At 28.8% G+C, this 27998-nt stretch overlaps 28 non-coding genes across 28 annotated transcripts; all 28 read right to left on the minus strand.

The window, feature by feature from the left end:
• Positions 1 to 141, minus strand: LOC145761795 (U4 spliceosomal RNA). Its single transcript, XR_014287456.1, has one exon. It is a non-coding gene; the product is annotated as a U4 spliceosomal RNA (small nuclear RNA).
• An 863-nt stretch (positions 142 to 1004) lies between these two features.
• Positions 1005 to 1145, minus strand: LOC145761734 (U4 spliceosomal RNA). The gene has a single exon (XR_014287399.1). It is a non-coding gene; the product is annotated as a U4 spliceosomal RNA (small nuclear RNA).
• Positions 1146 to 2010: 865 nt separating this feature from the next.
• Positions 2011 to 2151, minus strand: LOC145761794 (U4 spliceosomal RNA). The gene has a single exon (XR_014287455.1). It is a non-coding gene; the product is annotated as a U4 spliceosomal RNA (small nuclear RNA).
• An 864-nt stretch (positions 2152 to 3015) lies between these two features.
• On the minus strand, positions 3016 to 3156 carry LOC145761792 (U4 spliceosomal RNA). Its single transcript, XR_014287454.1, has one exon. It is a non-coding gene; the product is annotated as a U4 spliceosomal RNA (small nuclear RNA).
• An 864-nt stretch (positions 3157 to 4020) lies between these two features.
• Positions 4021 to 4161, minus strand: LOC145761811 (U4 spliceosomal RNA). Its single transcript, XR_014287471.1, has one exon. It is a non-coding gene; the product is annotated as a U4 spliceosomal RNA (small nuclear RNA).
• Positions 4162 to 5025: 864 nt separating this feature from the next.
• On the minus strand, positions 5026 to 5166 carry LOC145761774 (U4 spliceosomal RNA). Its single transcript, XR_014287437.1, has one exon. It is a non-coding gene; the product is annotated as a U4 spliceosomal RNA (small nuclear RNA).
• Positions 5167 to 6030: 864 nt separating this feature from the next.
• On the minus strand, positions 6031 to 6171 carry LOC145761632 (U4 spliceosomal RNA). Its single transcript, XR_014287302.1, has one exon. It is a non-coding gene; the product is annotated as a U4 spliceosomal RNA (small nuclear RNA).
• An 864-nt stretch (positions 6172 to 7035) lies between these two features.
• LOC145761633 (U4 spliceosomal RNA) lies at positions 7036 to 7176 on the minus strand. The gene has a single exon (XR_014287303.1). It is a non-coding gene; the product is annotated as a U4 spliceosomal RNA (small nuclear RNA).
• An 863-nt stretch (positions 7177 to 8039) lies between these two features.
• On the minus strand, positions 8040 to 8180 carry LOC145761677 (U4 spliceosomal RNA). The gene has a single exon (XR_014287346.1). It is a non-coding gene; the product is annotated as a U4 spliceosomal RNA (small nuclear RNA).
• An 863-nt stretch (positions 8181 to 9043) lies between these two features.
• LOC145761678 (U4 spliceosomal RNA) lies at positions 9044 to 9184 on the minus strand. Its single transcript, XR_014287347.1, has one exon. It is a non-coding gene; the product is annotated as a U4 spliceosomal RNA (small nuclear RNA).
• An 863-nt stretch (positions 9185 to 10047) lies between these two features.
• LOC145761679 (U4 spliceosomal RNA) lies at positions 10048 to 10188 on the minus strand. The gene has a single exon (XR_014287348.1). It is a non-coding gene; the product is annotated as a U4 spliceosomal RNA (small nuclear RNA).
• An 862-nt stretch (positions 10189 to 11050) lies between these two features.
• LOC145761640 (U4 spliceosomal RNA) lies at positions 11051 to 11192 on the minus strand. Its single transcript, XR_014287310.1, has one exon. It is a non-coding gene; the product is annotated as a U4 spliceosomal RNA (small nuclear RNA).
• Positions 11193 to 12057: 865 nt separating this feature from the next.
• LOC145761680 (U4 spliceosomal RNA) lies at positions 12058 to 12198 on the minus strand. Its single transcript, XR_014287349.1, has one exon. It is a non-coding gene; the product is annotated as a U4 spliceosomal RNA (small nuclear RNA).
• An 865-nt stretch (positions 12199 to 13063) lies between these two features.
• On the minus strand, positions 13064 to 13204 carry LOC145761797 (U4 spliceosomal RNA). The gene has a single exon (XR_014287458.1). It is a non-coding gene; the product is annotated as a U4 spliceosomal RNA (small nuclear RNA).
• Positions 13205 to 14067: 863 nt separating this feature from the next.
• LOC145761804 (U4 spliceosomal RNA) lies at positions 14068 to 14208 on the minus strand. The gene has a single exon (XR_014287465.1). It is a non-coding gene; the product is annotated as a U4 spliceosomal RNA (small nuclear RNA).
• An 865-nt stretch (positions 14209 to 15073) lies between these two features.
• LOC145761877 (U4 spliceosomal RNA) lies at positions 15074 to 15214 on the minus strand. The gene has a single exon (XR_014287532.1). It is a non-coding gene; the product is annotated as a U4 spliceosomal RNA (small nuclear RNA).
• Positions 15215 to 16079: 865 nt separating this feature from the next.
• On the minus strand, positions 16080 to 16220 carry LOC145761805 (U4 spliceosomal RNA). The gene has a single exon (XR_014287466.1). It is a non-coding gene; the product is annotated as a U4 spliceosomal RNA (small nuclear RNA).
• Positions 16221 to 17085: 865 nt separating this feature from the next.
• Positions 17086 to 17226, minus strand: LOC145761798 (U4 spliceosomal RNA). Its single transcript, XR_014287459.1, has one exon. It is a non-coding gene; the product is annotated as a U4 spliceosomal RNA (small nuclear RNA).
• Positions 17227 to 18091: 865 nt separating this feature from the next.
• On the minus strand, positions 18092 to 18232 carry LOC145761799 (U4 spliceosomal RNA). The gene has a single exon (XR_014287460.1). It is a non-coding gene; the product is annotated as a U4 spliceosomal RNA (small nuclear RNA).
• Positions 18233 to 19096: 864 nt separating this feature from the next.
• On the minus strand, positions 19097 to 19237 carry LOC145761763 (U4 spliceosomal RNA). The gene has a single exon (XR_014287426.1). It is a non-coding gene; the product is annotated as a U4 spliceosomal RNA (small nuclear RNA).
• An 865-nt stretch (positions 19238 to 20102) lies between these two features.
• LOC145761635 (U4 spliceosomal RNA) lies at positions 20103 to 20243 on the minus strand. Its single transcript, XR_014287305.1, has one exon. It is a non-coding gene; the product is annotated as a U4 spliceosomal RNA (small nuclear RNA).
• Positions 20244 to 21106: 863 nt separating this feature from the next.
• Positions 21107 to 21247, minus strand: LOC145761782 (U4 spliceosomal RNA). The gene has a single exon (XR_014287444.1). It is a non-coding gene; the product is annotated as a U4 spliceosomal RNA (small nuclear RNA).
• Positions 21248 to 22112: 865 nt separating this feature from the next.
• On the minus strand, positions 22113 to 22253 carry LOC145761682 (U4 spliceosomal RNA). The gene has a single exon (XR_014287350.1). It is a non-coding gene; the product is annotated as a U4 spliceosomal RNA (small nuclear RNA).
• An 865-nt stretch (positions 22254 to 23118) lies between these two features.
• On the minus strand, positions 23119 to 23259 carry LOC145761683 (U4 spliceosomal RNA). Its single transcript, XR_014287351.1, has one exon. It is a non-coding gene; the product is annotated as a U4 spliceosomal RNA (small nuclear RNA).
• An 863-nt stretch (positions 23260 to 24122) lies between these two features.
• LOC145761888 (U4 spliceosomal RNA) lies at positions 24123 to 24263 on the minus strand. The gene has a single exon (XR_014287543.1). It is a non-coding gene; the product is annotated as a U4 spliceosomal RNA (small nuclear RNA).
• Positions 24264 to 25126: 863 nt separating this feature from the next.
• On the minus strand, positions 25127 to 25267 carry LOC145761685 (U4 spliceosomal RNA). The gene has a single exon (XR_014287353.1). It is a non-coding gene; the product is annotated as a U4 spliceosomal RNA (small nuclear RNA).
• An 866-nt stretch (positions 25268 to 26133) lies between these two features.
• Positions 26134 to 26274, minus strand: LOC145761927 (U4 spliceosomal RNA). The gene has a single exon (XR_014287580.1). It is a non-coding gene; the product is annotated as a U4 spliceosomal RNA (small nuclear RNA).
• Positions 26275 to 27137: 863 nt separating this feature from the next.
• Positions 27138 to 27278, minus strand: LOC145761788 (U4 spliceosomal RNA). The gene has a single exon (XR_014287450.1). It is a non-coding gene; the product is annotated as a U4 spliceosomal RNA (small nuclear RNA).
• Positions 27279 to 27998: the final 720 nt, after the last annotated feature.

Consider the following 27998-nt stretch of genomic DNA (forward strand, 5'->3'; position numbering starts at 1 on the left):
TTTACTGGGAAATCTTCAGAAATTGCCTCGGCCAACGGTTTTTCACGTCGTCAGGGCCGGGTATTGGGAATAGTTTTCAACTAGCAATAATCGCACCTCGGATAAACCTCATCGATTACGATATCGCCTCTGCGCAAAGCTATCAAAAAATGGCAAGATAACCTTTCCTATTCAAATAAAATGCTTCCATTTGTGGTGCGCAAAAATTTTTAATCAAGGAATACACATTAAAATTTTAATTAACAAATTTGTTTGACTATTAAACATAATTATTAAGCATAGAAAACTAATTTCATTTTTGTTTAATAAAAGCACCAAAATAATAAATTGTATAACAACTATTTATCCAATACCTAACGTCGTCAAGTAAAATTTTATCTTGCTTTTTCTTATAAGTTTTTATCAAAATGCTGAAAATTTTATTTTAAATTTAACCACAAAATAATCAAGATAAGCACAACTTTTTTGACATACATTTAAAAAAATTCACAGTTTTCCAGTATCAATAAATTTATTATTCAATTTGTTTTTACTTAATAATTTTGAAAGTTAATTTTCAGCGGTTTTGGTTATTTAAATAAAAAAAGATTATAAACCCAATAAAATTTTATCACATAAACTATGTAATTTTTAAAAATGGGGATAAATCAATTCAAAAATAACAAAGGTTTGTGTGGTAATCCAATCCGGAACCTTTCGTACCCGAGGTAAGTTTAATATACTTACCCTTATTATAGACCAACAAGTTTTTGTCGGTCGAGATTTTTTAGGTCCGTTGAATCGACACTTATAAATCTAAATCATAAAAGCCTTGGTTTTTTCTATGATATTTTTTTATTTAATTTATTAAAAAATGGTTTTATTTAAACGTGTTAGAGCTCGCTGCGATTACTCGACGAAAAACCAAAGCATGTGGTATTGGTGCGTTTCGAAACTTAAATCTATCAGTCAAAACCTGTCACATAAACCTCCTACATAACAGCTTTTGATTTAGTATAAAAGACTTCACTGGGAAATCTTCAGAAATTGCCTCGGCCAACGGTTTTTCACGTCGTCAGGGCGGGGTATTTGGAATAGTTTTCAACTAGCAATAATCGCACCTCGGATAAACCTCATCGGTTACGATATCGCCTCTGCGCAAAGCTATCAAAAAAATGGCAAGATAACCTTTCTTATTCAAATAAAATGCTTCCATTTGTGGTGCGCAAAAATTTTTAATCAAGGAATACACATTAAAATTTTAATTAACAAATTTGTTTGACCATTAAACATAATTATTAAGCATAGAAAACTAATTTCATTTTTGTTTAATAAAAGCACCAAAATAATAAATTGTATAACAACTATTTATCCGATACCTAACGTCGTCAAGTAAAATTTTATCTTGCTTTTTCTTATAAGTTTTTATCAAAATGCTGAAAATTTTTTTTTTAAATTTAACCACAACATAATCAAGATAAGCACAACTTTTTTGACATACATTTAAAAAAATTCACAGTTTTCCAGTATCAATCAATTTATTATTCAATTTGTTTTTACTTAATAATTTTGAAAGTTAATTTTCAGCGGTTTTGGTTATTTAAATAAAAAAAGATTATAAACCCAATAAAATTTTATCACATAAACTATGTAATTTTTAAAAATGGGAATAAACCAATTCAAAAATAACAAAGGTTTGTGTGGTAATTCAATCCGGAACCTTTCGTACCCGAGGTAAGTTTAATATACTTACCCTTATTATAGACCAACAAGTTTTTGTCGGTCGAGATTTTTTAGGTCCGTTGAATCGACACTTATAAATCTAAATCATAAAAGCCTTGGTTTTTTCTATGATATTTTTTTATTTAATTTATTAAAAAATGGTTTTATTTAAACGTGTTAGAGCTCGCTGCGATTACTCGACGAAAAACCAAAGCATGTGGTATTGGTGCGATTCGAAACTTAAATCTATCAGTCAAAACCTGTCACATAAACCTCCTACATAACAGCTTTTGATTTAGAATAAAAGACTTCACTGGGAAATCTTCAGAAATTGCCTCGGCCAACGGTTTTTCACGTCGTCAGGGCGGGGTATTGGGAATAGTTTTCAACTTGCAATAATCGCACCTCGGATAAACCTCATCGGTTACGATATCGCCTCTGCGCAAAGCTATCAAAAAATGGCAAGATAACCTTTCCTATTCAAATAAAATGCTTCCATTTGTGGTGCACAAAAATTTTTAATCAAGGAATACACATTAAAATTTTAATTAACAAATTTGTTTGACCATTAAACATAATTATTAAGCATAGAAAACTAATTTCATTTTTGTTTAATAAAAGCACCAAAATAATAAATTGTATAACAACTATTTATCCGATACCTAACGTCGTCAAGTAAAATTTTATCTTGCTTTTTCTTATAAGTTTTTATCAAAATGCTGAAAATTTTTTTTTTATATTTAACCACAACATAATCAAGATAAGCACAACTTTTTTGACATACATTTAAAAAAATTCACAGTTTTCCAGTATCAATCAATTTATTATTCAATTTGTTTTTACTTAATAATTTTGAAAGTTAATTTTCAGCGGTTTTGGTTATTTAAATAAAAAAAGATTATAAACCCAATAAAATTTTATCACATAAACTATGTAATTTTTAAAAATGGGAATAAATCAATTCAAAAATAACAAAGGTTTGTGTGGTAATTCAATCCGGAACCTTTCGTACCCGAGGTAAGTTTAATATACTTACCCTTATTATAGACCAACAAGTTTTTGTCGGTCGAGATTTTTTAGGTCCGTTGAATCGACACTTATAAATCTAAATCATAAAAGCCTTGGTTTTTTCTATGATATTTTTTTATTTAATTTATTAAAAAATGGTTTTATTTAAACGTGTTAGAGCTCGCTGCGATTACTCGACGAAAAACCAAAGCATGTGGTATTGGTGCGATTCGAAACTTAAATCTATCAGTCAAAACCTGTCACATAAACCTCCTACATAACAGCTTTTGATTTAGAATAAAAGACTTCACTGGGAAATCTTAAGAAATTGCCTCGGCCAACGGTTTTTCACGTCGTCAGGGCGGGGTATTGGGAATAGTTTTCAACTAGCAATAATCGCACCTCGGATAAACCTCATCGGTTACGATATCGCCTCTGCGCAAAGCTATCAAAAAATGGCAAGATAACCTTTTCTATTCAAATAAAATGCTTCCATTTGTGGTGCACAAAAATTTTTAATCAAGGAATACACATTAAAATTTTAATTAACAAATTTGTTTGACCATTAAACATAATTATTAAGCATAGAAAACTAATTTCATTTTTGTTTAATAAAAACACCAAAATAATAAATTGTATAACAACTATTTATCCGATACCTAACGTCGTCAAGTAAAATTTTATCTTGCTTTTTCTTATAAGTTTTTATCAAAATGCTGAAAATTTTTTTTTTAAATTTAACCACAACATAATTAAGATAAGCACAACTTTTTTGACATACATTTAAAAAAATTCACAGTTTTCCAGTATCAATCAATTTATTATTCAATTTGTTTTTAATTAATAATTTTGAAAATTAATTTTCAGCGGTTTTGGTTATTTAAATAAAAAAAGATTATAAACCCAATAAAATTTTATCACATAAACTATGTAATTTTTAAAAATGGGAATAAATCAATTCAAAAATAACAAAGGTTTGTGTGGTAATTCAATCCGGAACCTTTCGTACCCGAGGTAAGTTTAATATACTTACCCTTATTATAGACCAACAAGTTTTTGTCGGTCGAGATTTTTTAGGTCCGTTGAATCGACACTTATAAATCTAAATCATAAAAGCCTTGGTTTTTTCTATGATATTTTTTTATTTAATTTATTATAAAATGGTTTTATTTAAACGTGTTAGAGCTCGCTGCGATTACTCGACGAAAAACCAAAGCATGTGGTATTGGTGCGATTCGAAACTTAAATCTATCAGTCAAAACCTGTCACATAAACCTCCTACATAACAGCTTTTGATTTAGAATAAAAGACTTCACTGGGAAATCTTCAGAAATTGCCTCGGCCAACGGTTTTTCACGTCGTCAGGGCGGGGTATTGGGAATAGTTTTCAACTAGCAATAATCGCACCTCGGATAAACCTCATCAATTACGATATCGCCTCTGCGCAAAGCTATCAAAAAATGGCAAGATAACCTTTCCTATTCAAATAAAATGCTTCCATTTGTGGTGCGCAAAAATTTTTAATCAAGGAATACACATTAAAATTTTAATTATCAAATTTGTTTGACCATTAAACATAATTATTAAGCATAGAAAACTAATTTCATTTTTGTTTAATAAAAGCACCAAAATAATAAATTGTATAACAACTATTTATCCGATACCTAACGTCGTCAAGTAAAATTTTATCTTGCTTTTTCTTATAAGTTTTTATCAAAATGCTGAAAATTTTTTTTTTAAATTTAACCACAACATAATCAAGATAAGCACAACTTTTTTGACATACATTTAAAAAAATTCACAGTTTTCCAGTATCAATCAATTTATTATTCAATTTGTTTTTACTTAATAATTTTGAAAGTTAATTTTTAGCGGTTTTGGTTATTTAAATAAAAAAAGATTATAAACCCAATAAAATTTTATCACATAAACTATGTAATTTTTAAAAATGGGAATAAATCAATTCAAAAATAACAAAGGTTTGTGTGGTAATTCAATCCGGAACCTTTCGTACCCGAGGTAAGTTTAATATACTTACCCTTATTATAGACCAACAAGTTTTTGTCGGTCGAGATTTTTTAGGTCCGTTGAATCGACACTTATAAATCTAAATCATAAAAGCCTTGGTTTTTTCTATGATATTTTTTTATTTAATTTATTAAAAAATGGTTTTATTTAAACGTGTTAGAGCTCGCTGCGATTACTCGACGAAAAACCAAAGCATGTGGTATTGGTGCGATTCGAAACTTAAATCTATCAGTCAAAACCTGTCACATAAACCTCCTACATAACAGCTTTTGATTTAGAATAAAAGACTTCACTGGGAAATCTTCAGAAATTGCCTCGGCCAACGGTTTTTCACGTCGTCAGGGCGGGGTATTGGGAATAGTTTTCAACTAGCAATAATCGCACCTCGGATAAACCTCATCAGTTACGATATCGCCTCTGCGCAAAGCTATCAAAAAATGGCAAGATAACCTTTCCTATTCAAATAAAATGCTTCCATTTGTGGTGCGCAAAAATTTTTAATCAAGGAATACACATTAAAATTTTAATTATCAAATTTATTTGACCATTAAACATAATTATTAAGCATAGAAAACTAATTTCATTTTTGTTTAATAAAAGCACCAAAATAATAAATTGTATAACAACTATTTATCCGATACCTAACGTCGTCAAGTAAAATTTTATCTTGCTTTTTCTTATAAGTTTTTATCAAAATGCTGAAAATTTTTTTTTTAAATTTAACCACAACATAATCAAGATAAGCACAACTTTTTTGACATACATTTAAAAAAATTCACAGTTTTCCAGTATCAATAAATTTATTATTCAATTTGTTTTTACTTAATAATTTTGAAAGTTAATTTTCAGCGGTTTTGGTTATTTAAATAAAAAAAGATTATAAACTCAATAAAATTTTATCACATAAACTATGTAATTTTTAAAAATGGGAATAAATCAATTCAAAAATAACAAAAGTTTGTGTGGTAATCCAATCCGGAACCTTTCGTACCCGAGGTAAGTTTAATATACTTACCCTTATTATAGACCAACAAGTTTTTGTCGGTCGAGATTTTTTAAGTCCGTTGAATCGACACTTATAAATCTAAATCATAATAGCCTTGGTTTTTTCTATGATATTTTTTTATTTAATTTATTAAAAAATGGTTTTATTTAAACGTGTTAGAGCTCGCTGCAATTACTCGACGAAAAACCAAAGCATGTGGTATTGGTGCGCTTCGAAACTTAAATCTATCAGTCAAAACCTGTCACATAAACTTCCTACATAACAGCATTTGATTTAGAATAAAAGACTTCACTGGGAAATCTTCAGAAATTGCCTCGGCCAACGGTTTTTCACGTCGTCAGGGCGGGGTATTGGGAATAGTTTTCAACTAGCAATAATCGCACCTCGGATAAACCTCATTGGTTACGATATCGCCTCTGCGCAAAGCTATCAAAAAATGGCAAGATAACCTTTCCTATTCAAATAAAATGCTTCCATTTGTGGTGCGCAAAAATTTTTAATCAAGAAATACACATTAAAATTTTAATTATCAAATTTATTTGACCATTAAACATAATTATTAAGCATAGAAAACTAATTTCATTTTTGTTTAATAAAAGCACCAAAATAATAAATTGTATAACAACTATTTATCCGATACCTAACGTCGTCAAGTAAAATTTTATCTTGCTTTTTCTTATAAGTTTTTATCAAAATGCTGAAAATTTTTTTTTTAAATTTAACCACAACATAATCAAGATAAGCACAACTTTTTTGACATACATTTAAAAAAATTCACAGTTTTCCAGTATCAATAAATTTATTATTCAATTTGTTTTTACTTAATAATTTTGAAAGTTAATTTTCAGCGGTTTTGGTTATTTAAATAAAAAAAGATTATAAACTCAATAAAATTTTATCACATAAACTATGTAATTTTTAAAAATGGGAATAAATCAATTCAAAAATAACAAAAGTTTGTGTGGTAATCCAATCCGGAACCTTTCGTACCCGAGGTAAGTTTAATATACTTACCCTTATTATAGACCAACAAGTTTTTGTCGGTCGAGATTTTTTAAGTCCGTTGAATCGACACTTATAAATCTAAATCATAATAGCCTTGGTTTTTTCTATGATATTTTTTTATTTAATTTATTAAAAAATGGTTTTATTTAAACGTGTTAGAGCTCGCTGCAATTACTCGACGAAAAACCAAAGCATGTGGTATTGGTGCGCTTCGAAACTTAAATCTATCAGTCAAAACCTGTCACATAAACTTCCTACATAACAGCATTTGATTTAGAATAAAAGACTTCACTGGGAAATCTTCAGAAATTGCCTCGGCCAACGGTTTTTCACGTCGTCAGGGCGGGGTATTGGGAATAGTTTTCAACTAGCAATAATCGCACCTCGGATAAACCTCATTGGTTACGATATCGCCTCTGCGCAAAGCTATCAAAAAATGGCAAGATAACCTTTCCTATTCAAATAAAATGCTTCCATTTGTGGTGCGCAATAATTTTTAATCAAGAAATACACATTAAAATTTTAATTAACAAATTTGTTTGACCATTAAACATAATTATTAAGCATAGAAAACTAATTTCATTTTTGTTTAATAAAAGCACCAAAATAATAAATTGTATAACAACTATTTATCCGATACCTAACGTCGTCAAGTAAAATTTTATCTTGCTTTTTCTTATAAGTTTTTATCAAAATGCTGAAAATTTTATTTTAAATTTAACCACAACATAATCAAGATAAGCACAACTTTTTTGACATACATTTAAAAAAATTCACAGTTTTCCAGTATCAATAAATTTATTATTCAATTTGTTTATACTTAATAATTTTGAAAGTTAATTTTCAGCGGTTTTGGTTATTTAAATAAAAAAAGATTATAAACCCAATAAAATTTTATCACATAAACTATGTAATTTTTAAAAATGGGAATAAATCAATTCAAAAATAACAAAGGTTTGTGTGGTAATCCAATCCGGAACCTTTCGTACCCGAGATAAGTTTAATATACTTACCCTTATTATAGACCAACAAGTTTTTGTCGGTCGAGATTTTTTAGGTCCGTTGAATCGACACTTATAAATCTAAATTATAATAGCCTTGGTTTTTTCTATGATATTTTTTTATTTAATTTATTAAAAAATGGTTTTATTTAAACGTGTTAGAGCTCGCTGCGATTACTCGACGAAAAACCAAAGCATGTGGTATTGGTGCGCTTCGAAACTTAAATCTATCAGTCAAAACCTGTCACATAAACTTCCTGCATAACAGCTTTTGATTTAGAATAAAAGACTTCACTGGGAAATCTTCAGAAATTGCCTCGGCCAACGGTTTTTCACGTCGTCAGGGCGGGGTATTGGGAATAGTTTTCAACTAGCAATAATCGCACCTCGGATAAACCTCATCGGTTACGATATCGCCTCTGCGCAAAGCTATCAAAAAATGGCAAGATAACCTTTCCTATTCAAATAAAATGCTTCCATTTGTGGTGCGCAAAAATTTTTAATCAAGGAATACACATTAAAATTTTAATTAACAAATTTTTTTGACCATTAAACATAATTATTAAGCATAGAAAACTAATTTCATTTTTGTTTAATAAAAGCACCAAAATAATAAATTGTATAACAACTATTTATCCAATACCTAACGTCGTCAAGTAAAATTTTATCTTGCTTTTTCTTATAAGTTTTTATCAAAATGCTGAAAATTTTATTTTAAATTTAACCACAACATAATCAAGATAAGCACAACTTTTTTGACATACATTTAAAAAAATTCACAGTTTTCCAGTATCAATAAATTTATTATTCAATTTGTTTTTACTTAATAATTTTGAAAGTTAATTTTCAGCGGTTTTGGTTATTTAAATAAAAAAAGATTATAAACCCAATAACATTTTATCACATAAACTATGTAATTTTTAAAAATGGGGATAACTCAATTCAAAAATAACAAAGGTTTGTGTGGTAATCCAATCCGGAACCTTTCGTACCCGAGGTAAGTTTAATATACTTACCCTTATTATAGACCAACAAGTTTTTGTCGGTCGAGATTTTTTAGGTCCGTTGAATCGACACTTATAAATCTAAATCATAAAAGCCTTGGTTTTTTCTATGATATTTTTTTATTTAATTTATTAAAAAATGGTTTTATTTAAACGTGTTAGAGCTCGCTGCGATTACTCGACGAAAAACCAAAGCATGTGGTATTGGTGCGATTCGAAACTTAAATCTATCAGTCAAAACCTGTCACATAAACCTCCTACATAACAGCTTTTGATTTAGAATAAAAGACTTCACTGGGAAATCTTCAGAAATTGCCTCGGCCAACGGTTTTTCACGTCGTCAGGGCGGGGTATTGGGAATAGTTTTCAACTAGCAATAATCGCACCTCGGATAAACCTCATCGGTTACGATATCGCCTCTGCGCAAAGCTATCAAAAAATGGCAAGATAACCTTTCCTATTCAAATAAAATGCTTCCATTTGTAGTGCGCAAAAATTTTTAATCAAGGAATACACATTAAAATTTTAATTAACAAATTTGTTTGACCATTAAACATAATTATTAAGCATAGAAAACTAATTTCATTTTTGTTTAATAAAAGCACCAAAATAATAAATTGTATAACAACTATTTATCCAATACCTAACGTTGTCAAGTAAAATTTTATCTTGCTTTTTCTTATAAGTTTTTATCAAAATGCTGAAAATTTTATTTTAAATTTAACCACAACATAATCAAGATAAGCACAACTTTTTTGACATACATTTAAAAAAATTCACAGTTTTCCAGTATCAATAAATTTATTATTCAATTTGTTTTTACTTAATAATTTTGAAAGTTAATTTTCAGCGGTTTTGGTTATTTAAATAAAAAAAGATTATAAACCCAATAACATTTTATCACATAAACTATGTAATTTTTAAAAATGGGGATAACTCAATTCAAAAATAACAAAGGTTTGTGTGGTAATCCAATCCGGAACCTTTCGTACCCGAGGTAAGTTTAATATACTTACCCTTATTATAGACCAACAAGTTTTTGTCGGTCGAGATTTTTTAGGTCCGTTGAATCGACACTTATAAATCTAAATCATAAAAGCCTTGGTTTTTTCTATGATATTTTTTTATTTAATTTATTAAAAAATGGTTTTATTTAAACGTGTTAGAGCTCGCTGCGATTACTCGACGAAAAACCAAAGCATGTGGTATTGGTGCGATTCGAAACTTAAATCTATCAGTCAAAACCTGTCACATAAACCTCCTACATAACAGCTTTTGATTTAGAATAAAAGACTTCACTGGGAAATCTTCAGAAATTGCCTCGGCCAACGGTTTTTCACGTCGTCAGGGCGGGGTATTGGGAATAGTTTTCAACTAGCAATAATCGCACCTCGGATAAACCTCATCGGTTACGATATCGCCTCTGCGCAAAGCTATCAAAAAAATGGCAAGATAACCTTTCCTATTCAAATAAAATGCTTCCATTTGTGGTGCGCAAAAATTTTTAATCAAGGAATACACATTAAAATTTTAATTAACAAATTTGTTTGACCATTAAACATAATTATTAAGCATAGAAAACTAATTTCATTTTTGTTTAATAAAAGCACCAAAATCATAAATGTATAACAACTATTTATCCAATACCTAACGTCGTCAAGTAAAATTTTATCTTGCTTTTTTTATAAGTTTTTATCAAAATGCTGAAAATTTTTTTTTTAAATTTAACCACAACATAATCAAGATAAGCACAACTTTTTTGACATACATTTAAAAAAATTCACAGTTTTCCAGTATCAATAAATTTATTATTCAATTTGTTTCTACTTAATAATTTTGAAAGTTAATTTTCAGCGGTTTTGGTTATTTAAATAAAAAAAGATTATAAACCCAATAAAATTTTATCACATAAACTATGTAATTTTTAAAAATGGGAATAAATCAATTCAAAAATAACAAAGGTTTGTGTGGTAATCCAATCCGGAACCTTTCGTACCCGAGGTAAGTTTAATATACTTACCCTTATTATAGACCAACAAGTTTTTGTCGGTCGAGATTTTTTAGGTCCGTTGAATCGACACTTATAAATCTAAATCATAAAAGCCTTGGTTTTTTCTATGATATTTTTTTATTTAATTTATTAAAAAATGGTTTTATTTAAACGTGTTAGAGCTCGCTGCGATTACTCGACGAAAAACCAAAGCATGTGGTATTGGTGCGCTTCGAAACTTAAATCTAACAGTCAAAACCTGTCACATAAACCTCCTACATAACAGGTTTTTATTTAGAATAAAAGACTTCATTGGGAAATCTTCAGAAATTGCCTCGGCCAACGGTTTTTCACGTCGTCAGGGCGGGGTATTGGGAATAGTTTTCAACTAGCAATAATCGCACCTCGGATAAACCTCATCGGTTACGATATCGCCTCTGCGCAAAGCTATCAAAAAAATGGCAAGATAACCTTTCCTATTCAAATAAAATGCTTCCATTTGTGGTGCGCAAAAATTTTTAATCAAGGAATACACATTAAAATTTTAATTAACAATGTTGTTTGACCATTAAACATAATTATTAAGCATAGAAAACTAATTTCATTTTTGTTTAATAAAAGCACCAAAATAATAAATTGTATAACAACTATTTATCCGATACCTAACGTCGTCAAGTAAAATTTTATCTTGCTTTTTCTTATAAGTTTTTATCAAAATGCTGAAAATTTTTTTTTTAAATTTAACCACAACATAATCAAAATAAGCACAACTTTTTTGACATACATTTAAAAAAATTTACAGTTTTCCAGTATCAATAAATTTATTATTCAATTTGTTTTTACTTAATAATTTTGAAAGTTAATTTTCAGCGGTTTTGGTTATTTAAATAAAAAAAAATTATAAACCCAATAAAATTTTATCACATAAACTATGTAATTTTTAAAAATGGGAATAAATCAATTCAAAAATAACAAAGGTTTGTGTGGTAATTCAATCCGGAACCTTTCGTACCCGAGGTAAGTTTAATATACTTACCCTTATTATAGACCAACAAGTTTTTGTCGGTCGAGATTTTTTAGGTCCGTTGAATCGACACTTATAAATCTAAATCATAAAAGCCTTGGTTTTTTCTATGATATTTTTTTATTTAATTTATTAAAAAATGGTTTTATTTAAACGTGTTAGAGCTCGCTGCGATTACTCGACGAAAAACCAAAGCATGTGGTATTGGTGCGCTTCGAAACTTAAATCTATCAGTCAAAACCTGTCACATAAACCTCCTACATAACAGCTTTTGATTTAGAATAAAAGACTTCACTGGGAAATCTTCAGAAATTGCCTCGGCCAACGGTTTTTCACGTCGTCAGGGCGGGGTATTGGGAATAGTTTTCAACTAGCAATAATCGCACCTCGGATAAACCTCATCGGTTACGATATCGCCTCTGCGCAAAGCTATCAAACAAATGGCAAGATAACCTTTCATATTCAAATAAAATGCTTCCATTTGTGGTGCGCAAAAATTTTTAATCAAGGAATACACATTAAAATTTTAATTAACAAATTTGTTTGACCATTAAACATAATTATTAAGCATAGAAAACTAATTTCATTTTTGTTTAATAAAAGCACCAAAATAATAAATTGTATAACAACTATTTATCCGATACCTAACGTCGTCAAGTAAAATTTTATCTTGCTTTTTCTTATAAGTTTTTATCAAAATGCTGAAAATTTTTTTTTTAAATTTAACCACAACATAATCAAGATAAGCACAACTTTTTTGACATACATTTAAAAAAATTCACAGTTTTCCAGTATCAATAAATTTATTATTCAATTTGTTTTTATTTAATAATTTTGAAAGTTAATTTTCAGCGGTTTTGGTTATTTAAATAAAAAAAGATTATAAACCCAATAAAATTTTATCACATAAACTATGTAATTTTTAAAAATGGGAATAAATCAATTCAAAATTAACAAAGGTTTGTGTGGTAATTCAATCCGGAACCTTTCGTACCCGAGGTAAGTTTAATATACTTACCCTTATTATAGACCAACAAGTTTTTGTCGGTCGAGATTTTTTAGGTCCGTTGAATCGACACTTATAAATCTAAATCATAAAAGCCTTGGTTTTTTCTATGATATTTTTTTATTTAATTTATTAAAAAATGGTTTTATTTAAACGTGTTAGAGCTCGCTGCGATTACTTGACGAAAAACCAAAGCATGTGGTATTGGTGCGATTCGAAACTTAAATCTATCAGTCAAAACCTGTCACATAAACCTCCTACATAACAGCTTTTGATTTAGAATAAAAGACTTCACTGGGAAATCTTCAGAAATTGCTTCGGCCAACGGTTTTTCACGTCGTCAGGGCGGGGTATTGGGAATAGTTTTCAACTAGCAATAATCGCACCTCGGATAAACCTCATCGGTTACGATATCGCCTCTGCGCAAAGCTATCAAAAAATGGCAAGATAACCTTTCCTATTCAAATAAAATGCTTCCATTTGTGGTGCGCAAAAATTTTTAATCAAGAAATACACATTAAAATTTTAATTAACAAATTTGTTTGACCATTAAACATAATTATTAAGCATAGAAAACTAATTTCATTTTGTTTAATAAAAGCACCAAAATAATAAATTGTATAACAACTATTTATCCGATACCTAACGTCGTCAAGTAAAATTTTATCTTGCTTTTTCTTATAAGTTTTTATCAAAATGCTGAAAATTTTTTTTTTAAATTTAACCACAACATAATCAAGATAAGCACAACTTTTTTGACATACATTTAAAAAAATTCACAGTTTTCCAGTATCAATAAATTTATTATTCAATTTTTTTTTACTTAATAATTTTGAAAGTTAATTTTCAGCGGTTTTGGTTATTTAAATAAAAAAAGATTATAAACCCAATAAAATTTTATCACATAAACTATGTAATTTTTAAAAATGGGAATAAATCAATTCAAAAATAACAAAGGTTTGTGTGGTAATCCAATCCGGAACCTTTCGTACCCGAGGTAAGTTTAATATACTTACCCTTATTATAGACCAACAAGTTTTTGTCGGTCGAGATTTTTTAGGTCCGTTAAATCGACACTTATAAATCTAAATCATAAAAGCCTTGATTTTTTCTATGATATTTTTTTATTTAATTTATTAAAAAATGGTTTTATTTAAACGTGTTAGAGCTCGCTGCGATTACTCGACGAAAAACCAAAGCATGTGGTATTGCTGCGCTTCGAAACCTAAATCTATCAGTCAAAACCTGTCACATAAACCTCCTACATAACAGCTTTTGATTTAGAATAAAAGACTTCACTGGGAAATCTTCAGAAATTGCCTCGGCCAACGGTTTTTCACGTCGTCAGGGCGGGGTATTGGGAATAGTTCTCAACTAGCAATAATCGCACCTCGGATAAACCTCATCGGTTACGATATCGCCTCTGCGCAAAGCTATCAAAAAAATGGCAAGATAACCTTTCCTATTCAAATAAAATGCTTCCATTTGTGGTGCGCAAAAATTTTTAATCAAGGAATACACATTAAAATTTTAATTAACAAATTTGTTTGACCATTAAACATAATTATTAAGCATAGAAAACTAATTTCATTTTTGTTTAATAAAAACACCAAAATAATAAATTGTATAACAACTATTTATCCGATACCTAACGTCGTCAAGTAAAATTTTATCTTGCTTTTTCTTATAAGTTTTTATCAAAATGCTGAAAATTTTTTTTTTAAATTTAACCACAACATAATCAAGATAAGCACAACTTTTTTGACATACATTTAAAAAAATTCACAGTTTTCCAGTATCAATAAATTTATTATTCAATTTGTTTTTACTTAATAATTTTGAAAGTTAGTTTTCAGCGGTTTTGGTTATTTAAATAAAAAAAGATTATAAACCCAATAAAATTTTATCACATAAACTATGTAATTTTTAAAAATGGGAATAAATCAATTCAAAAATAACAAAGGTTTGTGTGGTAATCCAATCCGGAACCTTTTGTACCCGAGGTAAGTTTAATATACTTACCCTTATTATAGACCAACAAGTTTTTGTCGGTCGAGATTTTTTAGGTCCGTTAAATCGACACTTATAAATCTAAATCATAAAAGCCTTGGTTTTTTCTATGATATTTTTTTATTTAATTTATTAAAAAATGGTTTTATTTAAACGTGTTAGAGCTCGCTGCGATTACTCGACGAAAAACCAAAGCATGTGGTATTGGTGCGCTTCGAAACTTAAATCTATCAGTCAAAACCTGTCACATAAACCTCCTACATAACAGCTTTTGATTTAGAATAAAAGACTTCACTGGGAAATCTTCAGAAATTGCCTCGGCCAACGGTTTTTCACGTCGTCAGGGCGGGGTATTGGGAATAGTTTTCAACTAGCAATAATCGCACCTCGGATAAACATTATCGGTTACGATATCGCCTCTGCGCAAAGCTATCAAAAAAATGGCAAGATAACCTTTCCTATTCAAATAAAATGCTTCCATTTGTGGTGCGCAAAAATTTTTAATCAAGGAATACACATTAAAATTTTAATTAACAAATTTGTTTGACCATTAAACATAATTATTAAGCATAGAAAACTAATTTCATTTTTGTTTAATAAAAGCACCAAAATAATAAATTGTATAACAACTATTTATCCGATACCTAACGTCGTCAAGTAAAATTTTATCTTGCTTTTTTTTATAAGTTTTTATCAAAATGCTGAAAATTTTTTTTTTAAATTTAACCACAACATAATCAAGATAAGCACAACTTTTTTGACATACATTTAAAAAAATTCACAGTTTTCCAGTATCAATAAATTTATTATTCAATTTGTTTTTACTTAATAATTTTGAAAGTTAATTTTCAGTGGTTTTGGTTATTTAAATAAAAAAAGATTATAAACCCAATAAAATTTTATCACATAAACTATGTAATTTTTAAAAATGGGAATAAATCAATTCAAAAATAACAAAGGTTTGTGTGGTAATCCAATCCGGAACCTTTCGTACCCGAGGTAAGTTTAATATACTTACCCTTATTATAGACCAACAAGTTTTTGTCGGTCGAGATTTTTTAGGTCCGTTGAATCGACACTTATAAATCTAAATCATAAAAGCCTTGGTTTTTTCTATGATATTTTTTTATTTAATTTATTAAAAAATGGTTTTATTTAAACGTGTTAGAGCTCGCTGCGATTACTCGACGAAAAACCAAAGCATGTGGTATTGGTGCGCTTCGAAACTTAAATCTATTAATCAAAACCTGTCACATAAACCTCCTACATAACAGCTTTTGATTTAGAATAAAAGACTTCACTGGGAAATCTTCAGAAATTTCCTCGGCCAACGGTTTTTCACGTCGTCAGGGCGGGGTATTGGGAATAGTTTTCAACTAGCAATAATCGCACCTCGGATAAACCTCATCGGTTACGATATCGCCTCTGCGCAAAGCTATCAAAAAAATGGCAAGATAACCTTTCCTATTCAAATAAAATGCTTCCATTTGTGGTGCGCAAAAATTTTTAATCAAGGAATACACATTAAAATTTTAATTAACAAAGTTGTTTGACCATTAAACATAATTATTAAGCATAGAAAACTAATTTCATTTTTGTTTAATAAAAGCACCAAAATAATAAATTGTATAACAACTATTTATCCGATACCTAACGTCGTCAAGTAAAATTTTATCTTGCTTTTTCTTATAAGTTTTTATCAAAATGCTGAAAATTTTTTTTTTAAATTTAACCACAACATAATCAAGATAAGCACAACTTTTTTGACATACATTTAAAAAAATTCACAGTTTTCCAGTATCAATAAATTTATTATTCAATTTGTTTTTACTTAATAATTTTGAAAGTTAATTTTCAGCGGTTTTGGTTATTTAAATAAAAAAAGATTATAAACCCAATAAAATTTTATCACATAAACTATGTAATTTTTAAAAATGGGAATAAATCAATTCAAAAATAACAAAGGTTTGTGTGGTAATCCAATCCGGAACCTTTCGTACCCGAGGTAAGTTTAATATACTTACCCTTATTATAGACCAACAAGTTTTTGTCGGTCGAGATTTTTTAGGTCCGTTGAATCGACACTTATAAATCTAAATCATAAAAGCCTTGGTTTTTTCTATGATATTTTTTTATTTAATTTATTAAAAAATGGTTTTATTTAAACGTGTTAGAGCTCGCTGCGATTACTCGACGAAAAACCAAAGCATGTGGTATTGGTGCGCTTCGAAACTTAAATCTATCAGTCAAAACCTGTCACATAAACTTCCTACATAACAGCTTTTGATTTAGAATAAAAGACTTCACTGGGAAATCTTCAGAAATTGCCTCGGCCAACGGTTTTTCACCTCGTCAGGGCGGGGTATTGGGAATAGTTTTCAACTAGCAATAATCGCACCTCGGATAAACCTCATCGGTTACGATATCGCCTCTGCGCAAAGCTATCAAAAAAATGGCAAGATAACCTTTCCTATTCAAATAAAATGCTTCCATTTGTGGTGCGCAAAAATTTTTAATCAAGAAATACACATTAAAATTTTAATTAACAAATTTGTTTGACCATTAAACATAATTATTAAGCATAGAAAACTAATTTCATTTTTGTTTAATAAAAGCACCAAAATAATAAATTGTATAACAACTATTTATCCGATACCTAACGTCGTCAAGTACAATTTTATCTTGCTTTTTCTTATAAGTTTTTATCAAAATGCTGAAAATTTTTTTTTTAAATTTAACCACAACATAATCAAGATAAGCACAACTTTTTTGACATACATTTAAAAAAATTCACAGTTTTCCAGTATCAATAAATTTATTATTCAACTTGTTTTTACTTAATAATTTTGAAAGTTAATTTTCAGCGGTTTTGGTTATTTAAATAAAAAAAGATTATAAACCCAATAAAATTTTTTCACATAAACTATGTAATTTTTAAAAATGGGAATAAATCAATTCAAAAATAACAAAGGTTTGTGTGGTAATCCAATCCGGAACCTTTCGTACCCGAGGTAAGTTTAATATACTTACCCTTATTATAGACCAACAAGTTTTTGTCGGTCGAGATTTTTTAGGTCCGTTGAATCGACACTTATAAATCTAAATCATAAAAGCCTTGGTTTTTTCTATGATATTTTTTTATTTAATTTATTAAAAAATGGTTTTATTTAAACGTGTTAGAGCTCGCTGCGATTACTCGACGAAAAACCAAAGCATGTGGTATTGGTGCGCTTCGAAACTTAAATCTATCAGTCAAAACCTGTCACATAAACTTCCTACATAACAGCTTTTGATTTAGAATAAAAGACTTCACTGGGAAATCTTCAGAAATTGCCTCGGCCAACGGTTTTTCACCTCGTCAGGGCGGGGTATTGGGAATAGTTTTCAACTAGCAATAATCGCACCTCGGATAAACCTCATCGGTTACGATATCGCCTCTGCGCAAAGCTATCAAAAAATGGCAAGATAACCTTTCCTATTCAAATAAAATGCTTCCATTTGTGGTGCGCAAAAATTTTTAATCAAGAAATACACATTAAAATTTTAATTAACAAATTTGTTTGACCATTAAACATAATTATTAAGCATAGAAAACTAATTTCATTTTTGTTTAATAAAAGCACCAAAATAATAAATTGTATAACAACTATTTATCCGATACCTAACGTCGTCAAGTACAATTTTATCTTGCTTTTTCTTATAAGTTTTTATCAAAATGCTGAAAATTTTTTTTTTAAATTTAACCACAACATAATCAAGATAAGCACAACTTTTTTGACATACATTTAAAAAAATTCACAGTTTTCCAGTATCAATAAATTTATTATTCAACTTGTTTTTACTTAATAATTTTGAAAGTTAATTTTCAGCGGTTTTGGTTATTTAAATAAAAAAAGATTATAAACCCAATAAAATTTTTTCACATAAACTATGTAATTTTTAAAAATGGGAATAAATCAATTCAAAAATAACAAAGGTTTGTGTGGTAATCCAATCCGGAACCTTTCGTACCCGAGGTAAGTTTAATATACTTACCCTTATTATAGACCAACAAGTTTTTGTCGGTCGAGATTTTTTAGGTCCGTTGAATCGACACTTATAAATCTAAATCATAAAAGCCTTGGTTTTTTCTATGATATTTTTTTATTTAATTTATTAAAAAATGGTTTTATTTAAACGTGTTAGAGCTCGCTGCGATTACTCGACGAAAAACCAAAGCATGTGGTATTGGTGCGCTTCGAAACTTAAATCTAACAGTCAAAACCTGTCACATAAACCTCCTACATAACAGCTTTTGATTTAGAATGAAAGACTTCACTGGGAAATCTTCAGAAATTGCCTCGGCCAACGGTTTTTCACGTCGTCAGGGCGGGGTATGGGGAATAGTTTTCAACTAGCAATAATCGCACCTCGGATAAACCTCATCGGTTACGATATCGCCTCTGCGCAAAGCTATCAAAAAAATGGCAAGATAACCTTTCCTATTCAAATAAAATGCTTCCATTTGTGGTGTGCAAAAATTTTTAATCAAGGAATACACATTAAAATTTTAATTAACAAAGTTGTTTGACCATTAAACATAATTATTAAGCATAGAAAACTAATTTCATTTTTGTTTAATAAAAGCACCAAAATAATAAATTGTATAACAACTATTTATCCGATACCTAACGTCGTCAAGTAAAATTTTATCTTGCTTTTTCTTATAAGTTTTTATCAAAATGCTGAAAATTTTTTTTTTAAATTTAACCACAACATAATCAAGATAAGCACAACTTTTTTGACATACATTTAAAAAAATTCACAGTTTTCCAGTATCAATAAATTTATTATTCAACTTGTTTTTACTTAATAATTTTGAAAGTTAATTTTCAGCGGTTTTGGTTATTTAAATAAAAAAAGATTATAAACCCAATAAAATTTTATCACATAAACTATGTAATTTTTAAAAATGGGAATAAATCAATTCAAAAATAACAAAGGTTTGTGTGGTAATCCAATCCGGAACCTTTCGTACCCGAGGTAAGTTTAATATACTTACCCTTATTATAGACCAACAAGTTTTTGTCGGTCGAGATTTTTTAAGTCCGTTGAATCGACACTTATAAATCTAAATCATAATAGCCTTGGTTTTTTCTATGATATTTATTTATTTAATTTATTAAAAAATGGTTTTATTTAAACGTGTTAGAGCTCGCTGCGATTACTCGACGAAAAACCAAAGCATGTGGTATTGGTGCGCTTCGAAACTTAAATCTATCAGTCAAAACCTGTCACATAAACTTCCTACATAACAGCTTTTGATTTAGAATAAAAGACTTCACTGGAAAATCTTCAGAAATTGCCTCGGCCAACGGTTTTTCACGTCGTCAGGGCGGGGTATTGGGAATAGTTTTCAACTAGCAATAATCGCACCTCGGATAAACCTCATCGGTTACGATATCGCCTCTGCGCAAAGCTATCAAAAAATGGCAAGATAACCTTTCCTATTCAAATAAAATGCTTTCATTTGTGGTGCGCAAAAATTTTTAATCAAGAAATACACATTAAAATTTTAATTAACAAATTTGTTTGACCATTAAACATAATTATTAAGCATAGAAAACTAATTTCATTTTTGTTTAATAAAAGCACCAAAATAATAAATTGTATAACAACTATTTATCCGATACCTAACGTCGTCAAGTACAATTTTATCTTGCTTTTTCTTATAAGTTTTTATCAAAATGCTGAAAATTTTATTTTAAATTTAACCACAACATAATCAAGATAAGCACAATTTTTTTGACATACATTTAAAAAAATTCACAGTTTTCCAGTATCAATAAATTTATTATTCAATTTGTTTTTACTTAATAATTTTGAAAGTTAATTTTCAGCGGTTTTGGTTATTTAAATAAAAAAAGATTATAAACCCAATAAAATTTTATCACATAAACTATGTAATTTTTAAAAATGGGAATAAATCAATTCAAAAATAACAAAGGTTTGTGTGGTAATCCAATCCGGAACCTTTCGTACCCGAGATAAGTTTAATATACTTACCCTTATTATAGACCAACAAGTTTTTGTCGGTCGAGATTTTTTAGGTCCGTTGAATCGACACTTATAAATCTAAATCATAAAAGCCTTGGTTTTTTCTATGATATTTTTTTATTTAATTTATTAAAAAATGGTTTTATTTAAACGTGTTAGAGCTCGCTGCGATTACTCGACGAAAAACCAAAGCATGTGGTATTGGTGCGCTTCGAAACTTAAATCTAACAGTCAAAACCTGTCACATAAACCTCCTACATAACAGCTTTTGATTTAGAATAAAAGACTTCACTGGGAAATCTTCAGAAATTGCCTCGGCCAACGGTTTTTCACGTCGTTAGGGCGGGGTATTGGGAATAGTTTTCAACTAGCAATAATCGCACCTCGGATAAACCTCATCGGTTACGATATCGCCTCTGCGCAAAGCTATCAAAAAAATGGCAAGATAACCTTTCCTATTCAAATAAAATGCTTCCATTTGTGGTGCGCAAAAATTTTTAATCAAGGAATACACATTAAAATTTTAATTAACAAAGTTGTTTGACCATTAAACATAATTATTAAGCATAGAAAACTAATTTCATTTTTGTTTAATAAAAGCACCAAAATAATAAATTGTATAACAACTATTTATCCGATACCTAACGTCGTCAAGTAAAATTTTATCTTGCTTTTTCTTATAAGTTTTTATCAAAATGCTGAAAATTTTTTTTTTAAATTTAACCACAACATAATCAAGATAAGCACAACTTTTTTGACATACATTTAAAAAAATTCACAGTTTTCCAGTATCAATAAATTTATTATTCAACTTGTTTTTACTTAATAATTTTGAAAGTTAATTTTCAGCGGTTTTGGTTATTTAAATAAAAAAAGATTATAAACCCAATAAAATTTTATCACATAAACTATGTAATTTTTAAAAATGGGAATAAATCAATTCAAAAATAACAAAGGTTTGTGTGGTAATCCAATCCGGAACCTTTCGTACCCGAGGTAAGTTTAATATACTTACCCTTATTATAGACCAACAAGTTTTTGTCGGTCGAGATTTTTTAGGTCCGTTGAATCGACACTTATAAATCTAAATCATAAAAGCCTTGGTTTTTTCTATGATATTTTTTTATTTAATTTATTAAAAAATGGTTTTATTTAAACGTGTTAGAGCTCGCTGCGATTACTCGACGAAAAACCAAAGCATGTGGTATTGGTGCGCTTCGAAACTTAAATCTAACAGTCAAAACCTGTCACATAAACCTCCTACATAACAGCTTTTGATTTAGAATAAAAGACTTCACTGGGAAATCTTCAGAAATTGCCTCGGCCAACGGTTTTTCACGTCGTCAGGGCGGGGTATTGGGAATAGTTTTCAACTAGCAATAATCGCACCTCGGATAAACCTCATCGGTTACGATATCGCCTCTGCGCAAAGCTATCAAAAAAATGGCAAGATAACCTTTCCTATTCAAATAAAATGCTTCCATTTGTGGTGCGCAAAAATTTTTAATCAAGGAATACACATTAAAATTTTAATTAACAAAGTTGTTTGACCATTAAACATAATTATTAAGCATAGAAAACTAATTTCATTTTTGTTTAATAAAAGCACCAAAATAATAAACTGTATAACAACTATTTATCCGATACCTAACGTCATCAAGTAAAATTTTATCTTGCTTTTTCTTATAAGTTTTTATCAAAATGCTGAAAATTTTTTTTTTAAATTTAACCACAACATAATCAAGATAAGCACAACTTTTTTGACATACATTTAAAAAAATTCACAGTTTTCCAGTATCAATAAATTTATTATTCAATTTGTTTTTACTTAATAATTTTGAAAGTTAATTTTCAGCGGTTTTGGTTATTTAAATAAAAAAAGATTATAAACCCAATAAAATTTTATCACATAAACTATGTAATTTTTAAAAATGGGAATAAATCAATTCAAAAATAACAAAGGTTTGTGTGGTAATCCAATCCGGAACCTTTCGTATCCGAGGTAAGTTTAATATACTTACCCTTATTATAGACCAACAAGTTTTTGTCGGTCGAGATTTTTTAAGTCCGTTGAATTGACACTTATAAATCTAAATCATAATAGCCTTGGTTTTTTCTATGATATTTTTTTATTTAATTTATTAAAAAATGGTTTTATTTAAACGTGTTAGAGCTCGCTGCGATTACTCGACGAAAAACCAAAGCATGTGGTATTGGTGCGCTTCGAAACTTAAATCTATCAGTCAAAACCTGTCACATAAACTTCCTACATAACAGCTTTTGATTTAGAATAAAAGACTTCACTGGGAAATCTTCAGAAATTGCCTCGGCCAACGGTTTTTCACGTCGTCAGGGCGGGGTATTGGGAATAGTTTTCAACTAGCAATAATCGCACCTCGGATAAACCTCATCGGTTACGATATCGCCTCTGCGCAAAGCTATCAAAAAATGGCAAGATAACCTTTCCTATTCAAATAAAATGCTTCCATTTGTGGTGCGCAAAAATTTTTAATCAAGAAATACACATTAAAATTTTAATTAACAAATTTGTTTGACCATTAAACATAATTATTAAGCATAGAAAACTAATTTCATTTTTGTTTAATAAAAGCACCAAAATAATAAATTGTATAACAACTATTTATCCGATACCTAACGTCGTCAAGTAAAATTTTATCTTGCTTTTTCTTATAAGTTTTTATCAAAATGCTGAAAATTTTATTTTAAATTTAACCACAACATAATCAAGATAAGCACAACTTTTTTGACATACATTTAAAAAAATTCACAGTTTTCCAGTATCAATAAATTTATTATTCAATTTGTTTTTACTTAATAATTTTGAAAGTTAATTTTCAGCGGTTTTGGTTATTTAAATAAAAAAAGATTATAAACCCAATAAAATTTTATCACATAAACTATGTAATTTTTAAAAATGGGAATAAATCAATTCAAAAATAACAAAGGTTTGTGTGGTAATCCAATCCGGAACCTTTTGTACCCGAGATAAGTTTAATATACTTACCCTTATTATAGACCAACAAGTTTTTGTCGGTCGAGATTTTTTAGGTCCGTTGAATCGACACTTATAAATCTAAATTATAATAGCCTTGGTTTTTTCTATGATATTTTTTTATTTAATTTATTAAAAAATGGTTTTATTTAAACGTGTTAGAGCTCGCTGCGATTACTCGACGAAAAACCAAAGCATGTGGTATTGGTGCGCTTCGAAACTTAAATCTATCAGTCAAAACCTGTCACATAAACTTCCTACATAACAGCTTTTGATTTAGAATAAAAGACTTCACTGGGAAATCTTCAGAAATTGCCTCGGCCAACGGTTTTTCACGTCGTCAGGGCGGGGTATTGGGAATAGTTTTCAACTAGGAATAATCGCACCTCGGATAAACTTCATCGGTTACGATATCGCCTCTGCGCAAAGCTAACCAAAAATGGCAAGATAACCTTTCCTATTCAAATAAAATGCTTCCATTTGTGGTGCGCAAAAATTTTTAATCAAGGAATACACATTAAAATTTTAATTAACAAATTTGTTTGACCATTAAACATAATTATTAAGCATAGAAAACTAATTTCATTTTTGTTTAATAAAAGCACCAAAATAATAAATTGTATAACAACTATTTATCCGATACCTAACGTCGTCAAGTAAAATTTTATCTTGCTTTTTCTTATAAGTTTTTATCAAAATGCTGAAAATTTTATTTTAAATTTAACCACAACATAATCAAGATAAGCACAACTTTTTTGACATACATTTAAAAAAATTCACAGTTTTCCAATATCAATAAATTTATTATTCAATTTGTTTTTACTTAATAATTTTGAAAGTTAATTTTCAGCGGTTTTGGTTATTTAAATAAAAAAAGATTATAAACCCAATAAAATTTTATCACATAAACTATGTAATTTTTAAAAATGGGGATAAATCAATTCAAAAATAACAAAGGTTTGTGTGGTAATCCAATCCGGAACCTTTCGTACCCGAGGTAAGTTTAATATACTTACCCTTATTATAGACCAACAAGTTTTTGTCGGTCGAGATTTTTTAGGTCCGTTGAATCGACACTTATAAATCTAAATCATAAAAGCCTTGGTTTTTTCTATGATATTTTTTTATTTAATTTATTAAAAAATGGTTTTATTTAAACGTGTTAGAGCTCGCTGCGATTACTCGACGAAAAACCAAAGCATGTGGTATTGGTGCGCTTCGAAACTTAAATCTATCAGTCAAAACCTGTCACATAAACCTCCTACATAACAGCTTTTGATTTAGAATCAAAGACTTCACTGGGAAATCTTCAGAAATTGCCTCGGCCAACGGTTTTTCACGTCGTCAGGGCGGGGTATTGGGAATAGTTTTCAACTAGCAATAATCGCACCTCGGATAAACCTCATCGGTTACGATATCGCCTCTGCGCAAAGCTATCAAAAAAATGGCAAGATAACCTTTCCTATTCAAATAAAATGCTTCCATTTGTGGTGCGCAAAAATTTTTAATCAAGGAATACACATTAAAATTTTAATTAACAAATTTGTTTGACCATTAAACATAATTATTAAGCATAGAAAACTAATTTCATTTTTGTTTAATAAAAACACCAAAATAATAAATTGTATAACAACTATTTATCCGATACCTAACGTCGTCAAGTAAAATTTTATCTTGCTTTTTCTTATAAGTTTTTATCAAAATGCTGAAAATTTTTTTTTTAAATTTAACCACAACATAATCAAGATAAGCACAACTTTTTTGACATACATTTAAAAAAATTCACAGTTTTCCAGTATCAATAAATTTATTATTCAATTTGTTTTTACTTAATAATTTTGAAAGTTAATTTTCAGCGGTTTTGGTTATTTAAATAAAAAAAGATTATAAACCCAATAAAATTTTATCACATAAACTATGTAATTTTTAAAAATGGGAATAAATCAATTCAAAAATAACAAAGGTTTGTGTGGTAATCCAATCCGGAACCTTTCGTACCCGAGGTAAGTTTAATATACTTACCCTTATTATAGACCAACAAGATTTTGTCGGTCGAGATTTTTTAGGTCCGTTGAATCGACACTTATAAATCTAAATCATAAAAGCCTTGGTTTTTTCTATGATATTTTTTTATTTAATTTATTAAAAAATGGTTTTATTTAAACGTGTTAGAGCTCGCTGCGATTACTCGACGAAAAACCAAAGCATGTGGTATTGGTGCGTTTCGAACCTTAAATCTATTAATCAAAACCTGTTACATAAACCTCTTATATAAAAGGTTTTGATTAAAGATTAAAAGACTTTACAAGGAAATCTTCAGAAATTGCCTCGGCTAACGGTTTTTCACGTCGTCAGGGCGGGGTATTGGAAATAGTTTTCAACTAGCAATAATCGCACCTCGGACAAACCTCATCAGTTACGTTATCGCCTGCGCGCAAAGCTATCAAAAAATGGTAAGATAACCTTTCCTATTAAAATAAAATGCTTCCATTTGTGGTGCACAAAAATTTTTAATCAAGGAATACACATTAAAATTTTAATTAACAAATTTGTTTGACCATTAAACATAATTATTAAGCATAGAAAACTGATTTCATTTTGTTTAATAAAAGCACCAAAATAATAAATTGTATAACAACTATTTATCCGATACCTCACGTCGTCAAATAAAATTTTATCTTGCTGTTTCTTATAAGTTTTTATCAAAATGCTGGAAATTTTTTTTTTAAATTCAACCACAACATAATCAAGATAAGCACAACTTTTTTGACATACATTTTACAAAATTCACAGTTTTCCAGCATCAATAAATTCATTGTTCAATTTGTTTTTACTTAATAATTTTGAAAGTTAATTTTCAGTGGTTTTGGTTAATTAAATAAAACTACATTATGAACATAATACATTTTTATTACATAAACTATGTAATTTTTAACAATGGGAATAAATCGATTTAAAAATAACAAAGTTTTGTGTGGTAATTAATTCCGGAACCTTTCAGACCCGAGGTAAGTTTAATATACTAACCCTTATTATAGACCAACAAGTTTTTGTCGGTCGAGATTTTTTAGGTCCGTTGAATCGACACTTATAAATCTAAATCGTAAAAGCCTTGGTTTTTTCTATGATATTTTTTATTTAATTTATTAAAAAATGATTTTATTTGAACGTGTTAGAGAGCTCGCCGCAATTACTCGACAAAAAACCAAAGCATGTGGTATTGGTGCGTTTCGAACCTTAAATCTATCAGTCAAAACCTGTCACATAAACCTCTTACATGACAGCTTTGATTTAGAATATAAAACTTTATAGGGAAACCTTCAGAAATTGACTCGGCCAACGGTTTTTCACGTCGTCAGGGCGGGGTATTGGGAATAGTTTTCAACTAGCAATAATCGCACCTCGGATAAACCTCATCGGTTACGATATCGCCTCTGCGCAAAGCTATCAAAAAATGGCAAGATAAACTTTCCTATTCAAATAAAATGCTTCCATTTGTGGTGCGCAAAAATTTTTAATCAAGGAATACACATTAAAATTTTAATTAACAAATTTGTTTGACCATTAAACATAATTATTAAGCATAGAAAACTAATTTCATTTTTGTTTAATAAAAGCACCAAAATAATAAATTGTATAACAACTATTTATCCGATACCTAACGTCGTCATATAAAATTTTATCTTGCTGTTTCTTATAAGTTTTTATCAAAATGCTGGAAATTTTTTTTTTTAATTTAACCACAACATAATCAATATAAGCACAACGTTTTTGACATACATTTAAAAAATTCACAGTTTTCCAGTATCAATAAATTTATTATTCAAATTGTTTTTACTTAATAATTTTGAAAGTTAATTTTCAGCGGTTTTGGTTATTTAAATAAAAAAAGATTGTAAAACCAATAAAATTTTATCACATAAACTATGTAATTTTTAAAAATGGGAATAAATCAATTCAAAAATAACAAAGGTTTGTGTGGTAATCCAATCCGGAACCTTTCGTACCCGAGGTAAGTTTAATATACTAACCCTTATTATAGACCAACAAGTTTTTGTCGGTCGAGATTTTTTAGGTCCGTTGAATCGACACTTATAAATCTAAATCATAAAAGCCTTGGTTTTTTCTATGATATTTTTTTATTTAATTTATTAAAAAATGGTTTT

This window comes from Corella eumyota, chromosome 7, assembly GCF_963082875.1.
Source record: "Corella eumyota chromosome 7, kaCorEumy4.1, whole genome shotgun sequence".
NCBI classification, from domain to species: domain Eukaryota; kingdom Metazoa; phylum Chordata; class Ascidiacea; order Phlebobranchia; family Corellidae; genus Corella; species Corella eumyota.